Below are 16152 nucleotides of genomic sequence, written 5' to 3' on the forward strand. Positions count from 1 at the left end.
TATTGTAAATTCATAGTCTTGGTCAAGAAATTCTGCTCTAGTTGGTTTGGCAATAATACTAACAGAAAAGTAATAATGCTTAACTTCCTTTTTTGATAGCATTATTTTAAGTTAAATTCCTTCAACTTGAAGTTCTTTAAGATTTATAAGGTTAGGAGCTAGTTTCAGCTCACTAGATCCCCCAAGTTTCTCTAAAATGAACACCTAAGTATTAACATTAATCAAATGCTTTTTGGGTTTTTTTCCAGCGCAAAAGTGGAAACAAAGCTTACTTTATTCCTAAAGTGTTTCCCCCCATGTTTTTGCCTGGCCTGAAATCAGACTTATGTTCTAAAAAGGAGCGATTAAGTGCAGACTTCTGTTTTAACAGGATGTATTTAAGGCAGCCAGGAGCATTCTCCCTGCATTAAGTTGAAAGGTCTTAATCAGAATGAAAAATTGATTACTTGTCTTGATATATGAGTCACTTATTGTTACAAGGAGCTATCCATTTAAGTGTATGATATTTCAGCTTTGCATAAATAACTTCTCCTTTCTTTTTGACTCTATAAATATGCAGGTTCAAACACAAGAACATCTGACTCTAGGGGGCTTGTGTCTGAGTCTTGAACCGTGCTGTCAAAGGATAATTCGGATTTCTCCCCTCTATCCCCACTCACACACACTTTTTGAATGTTCTTCTATCCTGTGCCTCCCGCTTTACTCTCTTCCACCTCAAACAGATAATCCATGTTTTTCAAAAGGTGCCTTGTTAACTGAAAGGATAACTGGAAACTCACCAGCTTGCATTTTAGGCTACTGGGCTTCACTCCTTTTAATAACAGACAAAGGAGAAGTCCGCTAATGATGTTGACCCATCTCGGCTTGTGTTTGTGTAATGTTTGAAAGAGGTTTTGTTATCATTAGACATTCCTGAACAATCGCTCTCAGAACATCAAGCACGGAGCCGAGCGGAGAGGTGAGAGTCAGGATGGGGGCGGGGGACCGGAAAGGCTCCTGGTCCAGTCCTCCCTGCTTGTTCAGCGCCATCTACTGGGGGATTACAATGCGACTTCAGAAACAAGAGCTCATGTGGTCCTGAATACAGGGAGGAAGGTTTTACATCCATCCTCACAGGTGGTACATAATTACTCACTGTTTATCGTTCGTGGGTTACATATATGCGCATTTTGAATTATAAACAACAAATATTTAATCTTGTTATTTAATCTTACATTGTCTCTAACCTGAGATATTTGACTCATTAACTTGTCCTTGATGAGTGGGCAGGGAATGCAAATAATTGTAATATCATCAAAGCAAGTAACACCTGGAAAAATCTCACAAACAGCATTCCAAAGTTGGATAAAATAGAATGCTGTTCTAGCGTGGCTCTTTATTATAGTTTATTATCTTTCAAACTACATTATTTTAAGATAAACTGATATATATAAATAATTTTTTAGATAATAAAAATTTTAAGCACCATAATGTTTAATATTATTTTCAAAGGAATACCAAGGAAAATTAAACTTTTATGCATGACCAAGAGCTGTTTATTATGAACATCATTTACTATGCAAGTCCTCAGGAACAATTATAATACGTGGAACTGTTTGCCCTCATGCTAAATGCTCCTTTTCCAGTTAAGTTCTTGTCTCTTCTTTTCATTGCTTTTCTTACTTCTTATATCCAAAGTAATTCTACCTTCCTGTAGCACCCTATGCATGCACCACATGTCTTCATTTTTTACTTATTTTAAACTTACTGGTAGGCAATCATATAACCAAATTTAGTAGAAGAAGTGAGAACTGCTGTGGCTCATCTATGAGTAAAGTGTACATGTAATGAATGAAATTTGTGACAACACTTGCCTGTCTTATTCCACTTTATTCTGAACTAGCAGATGTCTTCGAGAAAATTGAAATGGCTGAATAAGCCCCCTTCAAACACAGCAGTCCCCAACCTTTTTGGCACCAGGAACCAGTTTCGTGAAAGACACTTTTGCCACATACATCGGGGTAGGGGAAGGCGGGGCAGAGAATGGTTTTGAGATGTTACTTTTTCACCTCAGATCATCAGGCATTAATTATTCATTAGATTCTCATAAGGAACATGCAACCTAGATCCCTCGCATGTGCAGTTCACAACGGGGTTTGCTCTCCTATGACAATCTAATGCCGCTGCTGATCTGACAAGAGGCGGAGCTTAGGCAGTAATGCTCGCTTGCCCCACTCACCTCCTGCTGTGCAGCCCGGTTCCTAACAGGCTACGGACCACTACCCCTGCTGGGGTCGCCTGTTCAATAAGTTAAATGCAGTAGATTTGGGTATACTATTAGTTAAGGGACATTTGCCAAAATATATGTTCACATAGAAAATTTAGAAAAGGCCCAACTCAACTGGTACAACAACATAAGGCAGATACTCTGTTAAATACTCCCAACAGTACAGTTATGTTAATTTCATTTCTTGACTAGTTTATGGATTGCTTCCTTTTTGAAACCAAGCAGGGATAAATGAGAACTAACTGGGCATTCTTAACTTTCTACTCAGTCACAGACTCCTTTTAATCCAACAATTTAGCAGCTGATATAAACTAACAAGATAGTTACTTTTTAATATCCATGACATTCTAATCCAGTTCTAGAATAACAGGTGGACGCTAGAAGATGGTAATAGCTATATGTTGCCTCTACTCATAGGTTAGCTCCTTGGTTAAAACACTATGTTAGGGGACCAAGATCATGAATATGATTTCCCTCCCCAGGGGCATGTCCCACTCTGTGGGAGCTGATGATTATACCACTTGGAGAGCTCTTTAAGAAACAGAACTTAAAAGTACCATTAGGTAAGAAAGTGACTATTTAAGAATAATTTTACAAAGGTGGCAAATACTGTAAGTATCACAAAATCCAGGTTAACAGAATGTGTGTACTAACTACCTGACACTTCTGCAATCTTTTTCTACTTTTTAATCTGCATGCTCTTTGAATGCCTCTTTAAATGAAAATTTTATAATTTTCTATAGCAACAATGAAGGGTACTTTTGTGTTTCCTCTAGCAGAAGTTCTTTCATTTTAGACAAATTTTAGAAACAATGGGGAAAAAATGTAGCTTCTACAAAAGGAAATGTGGAATTACCACCTAAGGGATGAGCTTGGCCTTCTGAAGGAATAAACGAAAGGCATATTAGTTAATGTGCAGGGATCCAGTTAAGTTTATTTTGGAAATGGTTTTGATACTGTCAATGAAAGGCAGTAGTGTATCCCGGCATTTAACAGCTTGGACCACTTAAAACTGTGTGACTTTGGGAACTAACAGTTTCTTTGCACTGCAGTTCACTAATAAAAGTTACTGGAAGGATTGAGAAGATTAATGTAACATATTTAACACAGTGCTTGTCTTGTTGTTGTTTTGCTTCACTTATGAATGGTTTTGCTTTAAATATTAACAATAGTCCAAAAAAATCAAATAAACTCCCCCAGTGATGCTGATGCACAGCCAGGAATGGAGACCACCAGATCACATTTGTACCAAAAATCTAGCTTCTTTGATAGGACATGCTTTGGGGATAGGTTGAGAGAGAAAACAGTAAAATGATTCCTTATCTAGTGAAGAAGAAATACATTCATTTTAAGCCAACTTTGCAGCCACAAAAAATGATGGATTTAAAGACTTGTTTGGTCATGTTTCCAAATATCAGAAAAAAAGTTTTTAAAAAGGTACTTTACATCAAAAAGTTTATCCACCATGAACAAGTTGGCTTCATCCCTGGGATGTAAGGCTGGTTCAACATACAAAAATCAATAAACATAATCCATCATATAAACAGAACCAATGACAAAAGCCACTTGATTAATCTCAATAGATGCAGAAAAGGCCTTCAATAAAATTCAGCATCCCTTTGTTAAAAACTCTCAATAAACTAAGGATTGATGGAACATATCTCAAAATAATAACAGCTATTATGACAAACCCACAGCCAATATCATACTGAATGGGCAAAAACTGGAAGCACTCCCTTTGAAAACCAGCACATGACAAGAATGCTCTCTCTCACCACTCCTATTCAACAAGAAAGTATTGGAAGTTCTGGCCAGGGCAATAAAGCAAGAAAAAGAAATAAAGTGTATTCAAATAGGAAGAGAGAAAATCAAATTGACTCTGTTTGCAGATGACATGATCCTATATTTTAAAAATCCCATTATCTCAGCCCAAAAGCTTCTCAAACTCATAAGCAAAATTCAGCAAAATCTCAGGACACAAAATCAATGTGCAAAAATCACAAGCATTCCTATACACCAACAATAGACAAGCAAAGAACCAAATTATGAATGAACTCCCTTCACAATTGCTACAAAGACAATAAAATACCTAGGAATTCAGCTAGCAAGGGACATGAAGGGCCTCTTCAAGGGGAACTACAAACCACTGCTCAAGGAAATCAGAGAGGGCACAAACAAATGGAAAAACATTCCATCCTCATGGATAAGAAGAATCAATATCATGAAAATGGCCATACTGCTCAAAGTTATTTATAGATTCAATGCTATTCCCATCAAACTACCATTGACATTCTTCACAGAATTAGAAAAAAACTGCTTTAAAATTCATATGAAATTTTAAAGAGCCTATATAGTCAAGTCAATCCTAAGCAAAAAAAAAAAAAAAAACAAAGCTAGAGGCATCACGCTACCTGACTTCAAACTATACTACAAGGCTACAGTAAGCAAAAGAGCATGGTAGTGGTACCAAAACAGACATATAGACCAATGAAACAGAACAGAGACCTCAGAAATAACACCACATCTACAACCATCTGATCTTCAACAAACCTGAAAAAAATAAGAAATGGGGAAAGGATTCCCTATTTAATAAATGGTGCTGGGAAAACTGGCTAGCCATATGCGTACAACTGAAACTGGACCCCTTCCTTATGCTTTATACAAAAATTAACTCAAGATGGATTAAAGACTTAAATGTAAAACGCAAAACCGTAAAAACCCTAGAAGAAAGCCTAGGCAATACCATTCAGGACATAGGCATGGGCAAAGACTTCATGACTAAAATACCAAAAGCAATTGCAACAAAAGCTAAAATTGACAAATGAGATCTAATTAAACTAAAGAGCTTCTGCACAGCCAAAGAAACTATCATCAGAGTCAACAGGCAACCTACAGAATGAGAGAAAATTTTTGCAATCTGCCCATCTTACCAAGGTCTAATATTTAGAATTTACAAGGACCTTAAACAAATTCACAAGAAAAAAACAAACAACTTCATCAAAAAGTGGGCAAAGGTTATGAACAGACACTTCTCAAAAGGAGACATTTATGTGAACAACAAACATATGAAATAAAGCTCAACATCACTGATAATTAAAGAAATGCAAATCAAAACTACAATGAGATACCATCTCATGCCTGTCAGAATGGTGATTATTAAAAAGTCAGGAAACAACAGATGCTGGCAAGGCTGTGGAGAAATAGGAATATTTTTACACTGTTGGTGGGAATGTAAATTAGTTCAACCATTGTAGAAGACAGTGTGGTGATTTCTCAAGGATCTAGAACCAGAAATACCATTTGATCCAGCAATCCCATTACTGGGTATATACCCAAAGGAATATAAATCATTCTCTTATGAGATACATGCACATGTATGTTTATTGCAGCACTATTCACAATAACAAAGACATGGAACCAACCCAAATGCTCATCAATGATAGACTGGATTTTTTTAAATGTGGTACATATACACCATAGAATGCTATGCAGCAATAAAAAGGAATGAGATCGTGTCCTTTGCAGGGACATGGATGAAGCTGGAAACCATCATCCTCAGCAAACTAACACAGAAACAGAAAACCAAAGATTTTCTGTTTGGTTCTCACTCATAAGTGAGAGCTGAACAATGAGCAAATATGGACACAGAGAGGGGAACAACACACATCAGGGCCTGTCACAGGGAGCAAGGGGAGGGAGAGCATCAGGACAAATAGCTAACGCATGCATGGCTTAATACCTTGGTGACGGGTTGATAGGTGCAGCAAACCACCATGGCACACGTTTACCTATGTAACAAACCTGCACGTTCTGTACATGTATCCCGGAACGTAGCAAATTTTTTTAAAAAGTGCTTTAGATCAACAATATTAAAATCTAGTCTAATGCATATGGAAATTGTCAAATTTCTAGAGGCTAAAGTTTTTCATCACTAGTATAAAATGTTCTTCTAAGGGGTCTTAACTGTGATGCAGCACCCAGTGTTTTGTTTTCTCTCTAAGATAGGCTTGGGTATCAGACAGATACACATTTGGTTCTGAGTTTTATAACTCACTTTCTGTGTGACTCTGGGAATATTATTAACCTCTCCAAGGTAGTCTACTTCGGTGTAAAGTAAGAATATTAATCACGTCTACCACATGCCTTTGCTGTGAGGCTTGAATGAGAGAGAATGGCATGCTTTTAGCAGAGTTTTGAGCATATCCCAAGCACTTAATAAAAGTTAGCTATTATCATTATCATTTCTATGATTCTTGTTTGTTTGAGAGTGTGAAGTTTTTATTTTGGCTTTTATTTTTCATTCGACCATAATTTTTTGTCTACCAGCTATACCAGGTTTATACCCGGTTAGGCCTTCCCATTTTTAATTCAATGCTCTGAGGCACTAACAGAGATTGAAATATACAGAATACTTATGAAAAAGTGGAGTGCACAGGCAGGTGTGTGTACATGTAAATGTATGTGTGTTCTGATTTCTTGCATTCAATATATCTTTAAAATTGTTGAAATTATAGTATATGGCCCCAAAATAATGAAAATGACCGAAGAAATTAAAAATTAACTTCTAGAGCATTTCTCATTACAGTCTACCTTGGAGTTTTCAATGTATTTAACATATTCTGAGATGCACCTTATTAACTTCTACAAGTCGCTGAGCTTCCAGAAGACTTGGTCTCCTTATATGCAAAACAAGAATAAGAATACTAAATAATATTTATGTAGCATCATTCATTCCACAAATGTACTAAGTGCAGCAGCAAACAAGACAGGCATGATTCCAGCTCTCATGGAGCTTATGGTCTATTAAGAATAACAGACAGTGAGTAGTTTAATGAGTACGATAAAGGAAGAGTGCAGCGAATAATAAAATCATACAACAGACAAATATAGTCTAGTTCGAAGAAGTGGCATCTGGCTTGGTAGGAGTTAAATGTTACTATGGAAAGAGTTGGAGAGCAGGGTAAGAACTGGTTACACAGGGTAATTTATTTGTTCCTTCATGTATTTGTTCAACTAACAAGATCCCTCCATAAGGCTCATTTATCTGTACCCATGACCTCTGTGCTCTTCAAGTCTTATCTGGGCTATTGCAGCAACAGTGCCCTTACTACTCCATCTGCTACACAGCTATCAAAGTTATCATCCAAAACCAATCATTTTTAAATGTTTTACAGAGCAATGCCTGTTTTTTGGAGCATCTTTCGGAGAAAATTTTATCGAAGAGAACCCTAAAAATAAGGTCTGTTTCTTTGTTAATTGCTTACTACTGACCATACTACACTACATTTGGAACACTCATGAGGAGAGAAGTTTTCTGAACTTTCCAGCTTAGTCTTTTAATAGTTAAACAGAAATCTGATGTGTCAGCTACTGTCAGGGCTGAAAATACATTTCTGACTTGAAACGTCTGAACCAAAGATTTGATCATTGTTTATTGGGTCAGTACGTCTCTATATGGGGTGCCAAATCACTGCAATAGGCAACCCAGGATGGGGCTGAGTCGGGGGTGGCACACGACGAAGAAGTAGAGGCAGTGACCTTGACAGTAGCTATAGCTTGCACAAGCAATATAAGTGCCAGATTATCTCCTCAAATCTCTAGAACAGATTCAGTCTACGTCAGGACAGTTTTAGAGTTTAGAAACTATTACTTAATGTGCAATTTTTATTTTTTACTTTCAGTATTCAGTTGTGGTTTTGGTGTAGAAAAGTGGATTTTTAAAGCAAGTTGCTTCAAAGTATATCAGTGGATTTGCCAGAGAGGAATAACCTTAGATATGATCTTGTTTCTCATTTGGCTTTCCACTAAATCACTGTTATACAAAAATTCTCCATGCAAATTAAGGGGTGTGTGTGTGTGTGTGTGTGTGTGTGTGTGTGTATGTGTGTGTGTATGTAAAGGAGATTTCCAACATAGCCTCTGAAAAGCATATCTTCTTAAATATCTAATTTTAATAACTTAGCTTTTTTCTTTTTGTGTGTATTATCAGTATTGCTGAAAACTTGATTACTTTTGGGCAAGCAACAGTGAAGCCTAAAAAATACACAAAGTTCTTCATATCTCTAAGTTTTCCACAGAACTTGACCCATAACATATCTTCATCAAATATAACACAGAAATAGAACATATTTCTTTTTTTTCCTCTCTCTGTTAGGATTCTATTGGTTGCAAGTGACAGAGAATACAAATCAAACTGGTTTAAATGAAGATTTACTTGCTTATATAACTGAGGTGTCCAAATTGAGCCAGGATTCGTATTTCTTTCTCTGTTTCTTGCTCCTACTTCAGGGTCCAAATAATCAGAAGAAAGCTTCCAACAGCTTCTAGGGCTGAATCTTTCTGGCTTTTAATTCAGTAGGAAAGAACAAATATCTTTTTCCCAGCATTGTTAGCATAAATTCTGAGATTTGTCTGACTGAACCCACTTAGGTCACATGACTGCTCTTTAATCTATCTCTGTGGTCAGGAAAATGCCACTTGCTGATTGGCTCAGAGCAGAGTCAAGCTCTCCATTGCTAGGGCTCAATGCACAGCGCTACGCAGACCATATGAGCCGAAAGTGGAACACTGAAGAGTGGATACACACATTAAAGCCAGGCTGTTGCTGGAAGGAGGGGAAATAGAAGCTGGGAAGACAAACCAATATTCACTTTATCTTAAATCCCACTTCTCGCCAAGTCTCATTTTGTGCTTTCTCTCCACACACATGTCATCTGTCTCTTCTCTCTCTATCTTGTTCATCTACTACTGATACCTTCAGGAGATGGTGGGGTACACCATTCCTGTTCCTTAAGTGCTTCTTAAAAATAATTCTTAGCTTCCCTTTGCCTGCAGAGTACATCTCAATCTGTGGTACGTACTCTCTAAGATTGTGACAGTGTGCTGGAGGACTAATACATAGAAAAAAAAGGCAACGTCTTCCTTAACCATCAATTTTACTTGACGATTTAGAAAAATATATTGCCTATTATGTCAAATATATTATGAAGTAGGATTGCAAAATTCACAATAATAAACCACAAGACTTAAATTGGATGGATCCAGTTGCATATTTAGTGCCATGTTCCATGTTCCCCTGGTGTGCAAGTTCACTTACATGCAAGATAAAACCTCAAGTTCTTAGCCTGACCCACCAGGTTGTTTGCAATCACACATCAATCTCTGTAGGCTCATCTCTAACTCTTCTCACACATATCTCCTGCCCTCCTGAAGTTCTCTGTGTCTTTTTAAACGTAACTCTACGTGTTTATTCATATTACACTCTTTGTCAAAGACAGCTTTTCTTGCTCCACTTTCATTCCAGAAAAACTTTTACTCATGTTGCTGTACCCAATTCAAATATTATTTCTGTATGCGGGCACATCATAGCCAAACATTCTTGCCTTTAGTTAGTATAATTTTTCCTGACTGTTTGGCAATGAGTCACCTTTCCATTTTGATTCCTATAATATTTTATTTATGCCACAGTTGGAGCACATAGTACATTATATTAAGTTTAGGTATAGAGGGAATGTTTGTCTTTTCCCATCAGACTCTGGTCTCTAGGATAACAGCATCTAACACATGACTGGCAATCAATACATATTGATTCAACAACCTGAGGACTGATATTGTAATTCATTCTTATTTGTACTTGCAATGTCTAATACAAGACCAGAGGAAGAGCTCAAATGTAAATGAATTAATATCAAACGTAAGCTTTGCAACACTTAATACCAGATCCTAGAGACACTTTAAACTTTATAAAATTAAGGGAATGGAGAAAAGCACAGATCAGAGAAAAATAAGTAGTCATTACAACAGTCCAAACTCTTCAACAACATCAGGAGCTAAGGGTAACCACTTTGGGGGCCCTTCTCTCTGAGCAACCCAAGTGATGGCCTCAATTCCTAATGAGGAGAGGATCGAGCTTCAGGCCAGTGGCACAGTATTAACGCAGATGCCTTTGGCTTCAGGAAACAGAAGACTTTAACTTAGCAATTTAAGCAATAACAAACAGTTAAGTAGGATGTTAAGTAGAGCATAAATACCTAAATTAGTATTTAGGTTCCTTTCATCTTTTTTTTCCACCAACCCCAGCATATCTGCTTTTTCCTTGGCTGGCTCTCTTCCTGGTTGCAAGATGACTTCCAGAGTTCCAAAGTTTTTTTATCAAACAGATTTGACAGTGTCCAGTGGAAGAAGACTGTCTCTTCTTCATGACTCTTTTACTAATAACAAAGTCTCCCCATATTTCCTCTTACACTTCATTAAATAGAATTGAATTATATGCTCATACTCATCCCTCACAAGAAGAATGGACCACCAGAACTGGCTACAATCACTTTGCAGTTGGGAATGGGCGCAAATAAACGATGTATAAACATCTTTACAAAAGTGGGATTTAGGTTGTTAGGGAAAAAAAAAGGAAACTTGCTGTAAGGCAGTTGATTATAGAAAATAATTTTGAAGCTATAAAAGAGTTGTTGCCCAAAGGTAGGTAAGATCCTGCTGTAAGAAATTTCCAGTTTAGAAAGGCAATTATCCACTTTTAAAAATTATGTCTTAATGATCTGTGGAAAAAGTAAGATATGAACATTAATTTATCTTATAATTATAACTACAGTTTTTAAAATTTGCCTAGAAAAACAGATTAGAAAGAAATAGACTATAATAGTAGTTGTGTTGGGTAGTTTGATGTGGGATGATTTTTTGGTCTTTTCTTTGTTTTTCAAAGTTTCATGTGATTATATTACCTCATACTGACATATATAGAGAGATGTGTATGTAATTTTTAAAGTCATAAACTTATTATTTCTGGCTTTGTTTCTTTATACTTTTAACCCCACTGAACAGAATGAGGTTAATAAATATAAATAGCATTTATTATAAAAATATAAACAGTATTTATATTTTTAGAGTCAGGAAAGCAGGGACTTTTAAAAAGATTTTATTTCTCAATTGCTTACAAACTTCAGACATCCCCTTCCATCCCTCTGTGAATAATGGCAACTAGTTTCCTTCTCCCACACCTTTTTAAAAAAATTAAAGCTATATCCCTATATAAATGTGACCCAAGACTTTCTTCTATCATCCTTTCAAAGTCTTCTGAGATACCATAATGGCAGCCTTGGGTGTTGACACTGTATTTATGGTCAATGTCTGACTAAATCCATGACAATCATGTTTAAGTGTAACTTTTGATTTTTGTGCAAGGCTTTATTTGGAGCAAAGCAAATATCTTAATTTGGGATGCTATAACAAAATACCAAAGACTGGGTGAATTAAACAACCAAGATTTAATTCTTACACTTCTCAAAATATGGGCAGATTTGATGTCTAGTGAGAGTCCTCTTCCTGGTTTGTTGACAGCCATCTTCTTGCTGATTCCTTATATGGCAGAGAGAGAGATTTTCTCTCTCGGATTTTTTCTTGTAAGGGTACTAAACCCATCACGTGGGCTCCACCCTGGTGATCTAGTTACCTCCCCAAAACCCCACCTCCAAATACAGTATTCCCACATTTGTCTGCAGTTTTACTTTCTGAGGTTTCAGTTACCTTCAGTCAATTGCAGTCCAAGAATATTAAATGAAAAATTCCAGAATTAAACATTTGCATAACTTTTCTTATAGTAGAGTTGACCCTTAAGCAACACAGCTTTGAACTGCACAGGTCCACCTATATGCAAACCTTTTTCAATAAGTATATTGAAAAAATGTTTTAAGATTTGAGACTATTTGAAAAAATTTGCAAACTGCATAGCCTACAAATATTTTTAAAAATTAAGAAAAACATAGGTATGTCATGAATGCATAAAATATATGTAGGTAGTAGTCTGTTTTCTCATTTACTACCATAAAATATACAAAAATCTGTTATAAAAAGTTAAAATTTATCAAACAACACAAACAGAGTACTGTATATGGCACCATTTACAGTCGAGAGAAATATAAACAAGCATAAATCATAACTGTATAAAATTAATTGTAGTAATACCATACAACTGTAATAATTTTGTAGCTATCTGCTGTTACTATTGTGATGAACACAAGTGTTATGAGTATCTGCTTAAAATGCCTTGTGATGCTAATCATCTCCATGTGAACAGTTCATCTCTCCAGTAAACTGCACATCACAGTAAAAAGTGATCTCTTGTGGTTCTCATATATTTTCCACTGTGTGTAGTGCAATATCATAAACTTTGCATAACACCATGGGACCCATACAAAGTGCCACTAGTGCTGCTGGAAGTGCTTCCAAGAGGCAGAGAAAAGCCATAACATTACAAGAAAAAGTTGATTGCTTGATATGTACTGCAGATCGAGGTCAGGAGTTGCAGTTGCCCACCATTTCAACATAAGTGAATCCAGTGTAAGGACCACTGTGAAAAAGAAAGAAAGAAAGAAAAAGAAAGAAAGAAGAAAGAAAGAAAGAAAGAAAGAAAGAAAGAAGAAAGAAAGAAAGAAAGAAAGAAAGAAAGAAAAAGAAAGAAAGAAAAATGTGTGAAGCCATAGCTGCAGCTATTCCAGCAGGCACAAAAACATTGCATTTGTGCAAAAATATTTTTATCTCATATTGAAAATGCAGCTTTTATGTGGGTTCACGATTGCTATAAAAAGGCATACCTACAGACTCTAATATAATCTGAGAAAAACAAAGTTATCATGTGACATCTTGAAGAAAAATGAAGATGAAGGATCTAAAACTGGAAAGTTTAATACCAGCAAAGGATGGTTTGATAATTTTAGAAAGAGGTTTGGCTTTAAAAATGTCCAGGTAAGGTGCTATGAAATGCACTTGTAGTCCGACCTACTCAGAAGGCTGTGGCTGGAGGATCTCTTGAGCTTAGGAGTTCTGGGCCAGCCTAAGCAACACAGGGAGACTCCATATCTAAATACCAACAACAATAACAACAACAAAAACTGTGAAGATAACAGGAAGAGCAGCTTCTGCCAACCAAAAGGCAGCAGAAGAGTTCTCAAATACCATGAAGGAAATCATTATGGAGAAAGGATATCTGCCTGAACAGGTCTTTAATGTAGACAAAAATGCCCTGTTCTGAAAAAAAAAAAAAATGCCACAAAGGAAATTTATTAATAGGAAGGACAAGCAAGCACCGGGATTTAAAGCAGGAGGGATAAGCTAACTTTACTATTTTGTGAAAATGCAGTCCATTTTATGATCAGGGATGCCCTTATCTATAAAGTTGCTAAAACTGTGAGCTTTGAAGGGAAAACATAAATATCAGCTGCTAATCTTTTGGTGTACAACAAGAAGGCCTGGACAATGAGAACACTTTTTCTGGACTGGTTCCATCAATGCTTTGTCTCTGAAGTCAGGAAGTACCTTGCCAGTAACCTTTTAATGTTTGCAATTGGGCAATGCCCCAGGTCACCCAGAACCCCATGGGTTCTTCTTTGCTTCAACACCAAGGTTGCCAAAATGGTCTACTTGCCCCCAAGCACAATGTGTCTAATTCAGCATCTAGAGCAGGGGGTCATAAGGACCTTTAAAGATCATTACACATTACTGTAGGGAAAGGATAGTCAATGCCATGGAAGAGAACCCCAATAGAAAGCACATCATCAAAGTCCAAAAGGATTACACCATTGAAGATGCCATCATTGCTATAGAGAAAACTACGAAAGCCATTAACGCATTTATGACCGAGGCTGCAATTTTTTGAATTTTTGCAATCAGACCTTGGTGATGACCTTGAGTAATAGGATATAAATAGCTCCCACATGCTTAGGGTTCCAATAACGGAACACTAGGCATAAATGAGTTTAAGAATGAAAAAAAGTAATTCCTACTGCAGAAATTGTGTTGAGATTTGTACAATTTATGACAGAGTCAATCAAGGAAATCATGAAAGAGATTGTGGATATGGAAAAAAAAAAGTAGAAGGTGAAAGGTTTTAGGATATGGGTTTTGGATGAATTCAAGCTTTAATGGACACCACACCAGAGGAATAAACAGAAGACAACTTGATGGAGATGAGTGCTCCTGAACCACTGCCAGACCGTGAGGAAGATGTAGAAGAAGCAGTGTCAGAAAACAAGTTGACATTAGACAAGCTGGCAGGAGGGTTCCAATTATTCAAGATTGCTTTTGACTTCTTTTATAACATGGATCATTTTATACCAGCACTGAAACTAAAGCAAATGGTGGAAGAAGGATTGGTATCACCAGAAACATTTTTCAAGAAATGGAACAGCAAAAATGTCATATAGAAATTATAATGTATTTTTGTAAAGTTATACCAAATGTACCTGCCTCCCCTTCTAGCTTCTCCACATATTCCACCTCTGCCACCCCTGAGACAGCAAGCCAAACCCTCCTCTTCCTCCTCCTCCTCCTCACTCTACTAAATGTGAAGATGACAGGGATAAAGAGCTTTATGATGATCACTGCCACTCAATAAATAGTAAATGTATCTTCGCTTCTTTATGATTTTTCTTAATAGCATTTTCTTGTCTCTGGCTTACCTCATTGTAAGAATACAGTATGTAATACAAGTAGCATACAAAATATCTGTTAATTGACTGTTTATGTTATCGGTAAGGCTTTTGGTCAACAGTAAGTTATTAGTAGTTAAGTGAGGTCAAAACTGCACAGGTGGGAGGGGGGAATCAGTGGTCCTTAACCCTGAATCGTTCAAAGGTCTGTATATTGTATACAATATAACTGTATATTGTTATAATTGTTCTATTGTGTTATTAGTTATTGTTGTTAATCTCTTGCTATGCCTAATTTATAAATTAAACTTCATCTTAGGTATGTATGTATAGGAAAAAACATAGTATATATAGGGTTCAGTTCTATGCACAGTTTCAGGCATGCACTGGAGGTCATGCATTGGAACATAATCCTCTATGGGAAAGAGGGAATTATTGTACCATCAACCAGGGATTAGAAGTTCAATATATGAATTTCAGGTGGGAGAGGACATCAACATTCAGTTTGTATCAGTGAATGTTTTGGGTTTTTTATGACTGCATCTTTTTTCTTTTCTCTTAGGTTTAAGCCATGCTTTTCCTTTTTCTAAGCTTCTCCATCATCATATCTACATGTTCACCATGTCCACGTCCATGAAAGAATTCACTGTTGGGTTCCTTCCTCAGACTGCCATTTGTACATGCTTCCCATTGTTTCCTTTTGTACATCTAAAATCATGTTGGAGCTCTATGGAAGAATATGTCTTTTCAGATGTGACCAGAAGAGGGGTTCTATCTACAGAAAGGACTCTCCTGCCAGGAGAAAAAACTTATTTCTTGGGCATGTTTTACTCTTTTAGTGGTATTTGCACCTTAACTGAACCATATGAGATTAAATTTTTTTATCACATAGAGGGGGGAAATGGTTGTTAGATTAATTTTCCATTCCATTTTTGGCAGTAGGCACTTAGCTTCCTCCCCCATCAGGAAGGAAGTATGTGGGTGCACCATAATTTCTTGTGGTGTTAAGCAGCCAGAGATGGTCCAAGATTGAAAGCAACTGTTCTTGCAGACCTGAGTGCTTCTTTACTTGGTCTGCAGGACACCGCACTTTCTTGGCAATAATTAGCCACTTCTACAAAGCTTCTTTTGCTGGTTCCTCTTCATGTTCCCAACTTCTAAATATGGGAATACCTGAGATTTCAGTCCTTTAATCTCTTCTCTATTGAATCTACATAGTACTATCTCTCTGATATCATCCTCTCTTCTTGACTTTAAATATCACCTGTAAGCTGATGCTTCCAAATTTTTACCTCAGTCTAAACATTTTTAAACTCCAGATATCTATCTCCTCTTGTATGTCTAATAAACATATAAAACTTAACATGTCCAAAACTGAGCTCTCAGTTTTCCTCCCTAAATGTGCTTTCCTTGCAATTTTTCCCCATCTCAATAAATAACTTCACTCTT

This window comes from Trachypithecus francoisi, unplaced genomic scaffold (genome assembly GCF_009764315.1).
Source record: "Trachypithecus francoisi isolate TF-2019V2 unplaced genomic scaffold, Tfra_2.0 Lachesis_group1, whole genome shotgun sequence".
NCBI classification, from domain to species: domain Eukaryota; kingdom Metazoa; phylum Chordata; class Mammalia; order Primates; family Cercopithecidae; genus Trachypithecus; species Trachypithecus francoisi.